Source organism: Tenrec ecaudatus, chromosome 11 (genome assembly GCF_050624435.1).
Source record: "Tenrec ecaudatus isolate mTenEca1 chromosome 11, mTenEca1.hap1, whole genome shotgun sequence".
Taxonomy (NCBI): Eukaryota; Metazoa; Chordata; class Mammalia; order Afrosoricida; family Tenrecidae; genus Tenrec; species Tenrec ecaudatus.
In genome coordinates, this window is record NC_134540.1 from 143397107 (window position 1) to 143400799 (window position 3693).

Genomic DNA, 3693 nt, shown 5'->3' on the forward strand with positions numbered 1-3693 from the left:
ATATCCCAGATTTGTAGACAATAGTTTATGTTGTTTCCTGTCAGTATAGTGCTTGTTTGTCTGTGTTCCTCCACAGGTTTCTAATAGTCAGGTCTCTTGCAGTTTGAACAGGAAGAAAACCATGCTTCCAAGCAATAAACAACATACTTGTTTCTGACCAGGGAGCACAGTACGCATTAATGTCTGAATTAGTAAACCTACAATAACACAAGCCAAGAAGTAAGAGCGTCTGCAAATACATATGTAATCAGAAGGTCTGATGGCAAAAGTATTAATTTATAAAGCTCACTGTGAAACTCTTAGGGCATCACAAATGCTAGAATTGATATTTCCGCTTTGGTTACTACTAACAAAATCTCTGTCCCATTAGAGTTGTGAAATTCATTTTGTTTTTGGTGGGCGGTACACTGTCAAGGGAAGCCAGCCCCTAACACATCATTACGGGTCCTGTAGGCACAATTGTACAGCGATAATAAATAAATATCATAGTAAAGTTATAGAGAGGATGAGAGATATAAGAGAAGTATTGAAATAAATGGAGTCATATACAATTCATGTAGCATGCTCATCTCAGCCCCACATGATGGTCCACGTGGAGGGAGAGAGAGAGATCTTTAATGCTAGCCCAAGCTTTTTATATTCTCCGGGGACATGCAAGCCCCCTAATTACAGGTGAGTACATACATCACAGGAAGGGGTTGTGCTATAGGTCATAGATATAGGATGGCAACTTAACTTTGGATGTCACAGAGCCAGTTTGGCCTGTTCCCTGACTCAACTGAAAGAGACCATTATTGGTAGGGTGAGAACGCTTGGTCGCAGGCCTCCGGGAGGAATAGTTTTTTGTCCCCAGTAGCAGGAAGTGAGGCCTGCCATATAGTCTGGTGACGAACTGCCCTCGGGGAGGATGTCTGTAAGCATCTGACCTCTCCCCACAGTACACCCTCATGCAAAGCATCCTTTTAAAAAGTACCAATATGAAGGAGCTTGAAAAGTTGATAGAAAAAAATCCATCATCTCTGAATTTCATGTTTCTATGAATTTTGAAGTCTTCCTGTATATGACAACTCTGTAAGAGTGCATAATTAAGCAAAATAACCATTAGTAAAACTCTGCATTCTATTTTAAAGAATGTAATAGCATTCTTTCATATGCAAAGGGCAATGAAAATAGTTAAACAAGTTGAATTTAAATGTACTATATAAATGATGTTGAAATTATTAAATGTTTACTAAGTCTTCACATTTGTAAATAAAAATTATTTCATGAATATTTTATCTATTTTAAAAAATCAATAGCATAAATATTTTAAAGATTATTTTCTTTACAGTGATAATAGCAGGACAAATTAAATATAATTATATAGAGTATATTGAGACTATAACAATTATATCTTACAGATCTTTTCTTTCTAAGCATAAAATTTTTCTTCCTGAGAATGTAGAAGGAATTGCATTGATTAGATATTTTTATCCAATCCTCAGATATTGCATTGCTTAAGAAATATACATATAGTTTTTAGAGGCCATGGAAAAAATTAGGAAAGGATATTGAAAAAAATCTTATTTGCATCCCTCCTTAATTTTAATGTGTATGAGATTTTAATTAAAACAAATGAGGGTTTGGAAAACAACACTAACTGCAGTCTTGGACAATGTATCTAACTCAGAAAGCTTCAGTTTATTGATTAAATAAGTAAGAAAAATGTTACTTAAATGTTACACAATTGACATAGACATGTGATGTTATAATGCTCTATATGTCAATGTATTTATCAGATAGGTAGACTAGAATCATGGCAACCATTGTCCAATAGAAAACAAACATACAATTAAAACCTATGTCTACTCTGCAATTGAGAAGCACCATTGGTTTTTCATTTCTAGTCTGAAAGTCTCTGAAACTTACTGTTTGAAACTTTGTGCCAATTTCTATCAAAGTTATAATATTTTTCCAGTGTTCAAATGACTGTTTTCTTAGTTATTCATCTGTTTTTCTGAAATGTGGACATTTGTTGCATTTGCAAATGTTATATACACCATTTGACTATCATCAAAATAATTACATTACTGTTTTCTATGCCTTTCATTATTTTTATTTTTACAACACTGATACAATTTATTTTAAATTTTGATCACATTTGTTGTTTCAAACCCTATCACATAAGGTAACTAATTTCTACTAATGCCCTTCTTGCTGTAATTGATTCTACATTTGTTATCAATTGCGGTCAGGTTTAAGACTTTGACTCATGTAGAAGCCCTGCAGGGCCCTACACTGCAATATCCTCCAGTTTTTCTAAGCACTGACAAGTTTAATCGCGTGTTTTCCTTTCAATTTATAGGGTGCATCTTCCAGCACTCTATTGGTCAGCATTCTATTGTAGTCCATAGGATTTCATGTGGTTCATTCTGATGAGTAGATATTTTTCTACTCTCTCTTCATCTGCTATTTATTGACATATGATCCCTCAAAATATGTGTTGTAAATACTCGGATCTATGCTTAAAGTTATAAACTTGTTTGGAAATAGGTTATGCCAATGAGGCTGAATAAGTGTAGGGTATCTATTGAACAATTTCTTTTAAGATATAAAAAGACAATAAAAAGCCAGAAGAACCCTGGATAATTTATAAATTATTATTTCGTCATGTCTTACACTGTCCTCCTTCACCCACTTCTCTGCTGTTTGTTCCCCCTTTCTCCCTTACCTTCTCTCCACCCTCCCATTATTACCATTCTCACCACTGGTCCTGGAGGGATCATCCATCCTGGATTCCCTGTGCTTCCAGTTCTTATCTGTACCAGTGTACATCCTCTGGTCTAACCAGATTTGTATGGTAGAATTGGGATCATGATAGTGGGGGGAAGGAAGCATTTAAGAACTGGAAGAAAGTTGTATGTTTCATCATTGCTACACTGTACCCTAACTGGCTTTTCTCATCCCTATTACCCTTCTGTAAGGGGATGTCCAGTTGCCTACAGATGGGCTTTGAGTCTCCAATCTGCACACCCCCTCATTCACAATGATATGAGTTTTGTTCTTTGATGGCTGGTACCTGATTCCTTTGACACCTCATGATCATACACAGACTGGTGTGCTTCTTCCATGTGGACTTTGTTCCTTCTCAGCTAGATGGCCGCTTGTTTATCTTCAAGCCTTTAAGACCCCAGATGCTGTATCTTTTGATAGCCAGGCACCAAAACCTTTCTTCACCCCATTTGCTATGCAGCCACTTTGTCTTCAGTGATGTGTCAGGAAGGTGAGCATCATGAAATGCCAGTTTAATAGAACAAAGTGTTCTTGCATTGAGGGAGTACTTGAGTGGAGGCGCAATGTCCATCAGCTACCTTAATACTAAATCTATAAATATATTCACATAGTTCTATTTCCCCATCATCTTATATAAATATATTTACATATGTACATGTGTGTATTAAGACCTCTATAAATGCCCTTTGCCTCCTAGTTGTTTCCTCTATTTACTTTTACTTACCTTTTGTCCTGCTATCATGTTAAGTCTTCATTTGGGTTTCAGTAATTCCTCTCAGATACATTGCCCTTGATGAATCCACTCCAGACCTCTCATACCCTCCTCATCACTGTTTGTGGATCACTTGTTTTTCCCTTTTCCATAGGTTTGTTAATTCCATGTCCTTTTCCCCACATCCCCCTCTTCCATGTTCCCCCAGA